Below are 410 nucleotides of genomic sequence, written 5' to 3' on the forward strand. Positions count from 1 at the left end.
TGAACAAAAAAAGCTTCAGTGTCAGAGATAACATGATTTTTCTACATATATTTCTTCTCTCCGGTAAAAATAATTTACGCTGCATCGTTCTTATTATCCTTACTATCATCTTTCAGTGAACGTCCATCTACAAATTCATTAACTTTTTTGAGACAAATCATTGGCATCCTAATCTTCTGATTCCCATGAAAGACTCACTTTCGAGATACAATTGCAGCTGCCCCACACTGCCAGTTACTGTATCATACACGTCTTAAAATTCTGTAATCAGCATCCACCAGGTGCCGTATCGCATTCAGCACACCACAGTCAGTCAATACAGACATCCCCAAACACACCAAGGCTGGTTTTGTCAAATGTTTTATTGAGTGTAGACATCTGGAGTACTGTAAAACATGCATTATCTGTAG

At 38.0% G+C, this 410-nt stretch overlaps 1 protein-coding gene across 2 annotated transcripts in view; it reads right to left on the minus strand.

The window, feature by feature from the left end:
• Positions 1–343: 343 nt before the first annotated feature.
• The window catches only part of OLA1 (Obg like ATPase 1), a 103,086-nt gene continuing 103,019 nt past the window's right edge, over positions 344–410 (minus strand). For both annotated transcript variants that reach the window (XM_054208033.1, XM_054208035.1), the window contains one exon: positions 344–410. This exon is cut by the window's right edge and continues 461 nt beyond it. The gene's annotated coding sequence lies outside the window, so the exon portion shown is untranslated.

Source organism: Rissa tridactyla, chromosome 7 (genome assembly GCF_028500815.1).
Source record: "Rissa tridactyla isolate bRisTri1 chromosome 7, bRisTri1.patW.cur.20221130, whole genome shotgun sequence".
NCBI lineage: Eukaryota > Metazoa > Chordata > Aves > Charadriiformes > Laridae > Rissa > Rissa tridactyla.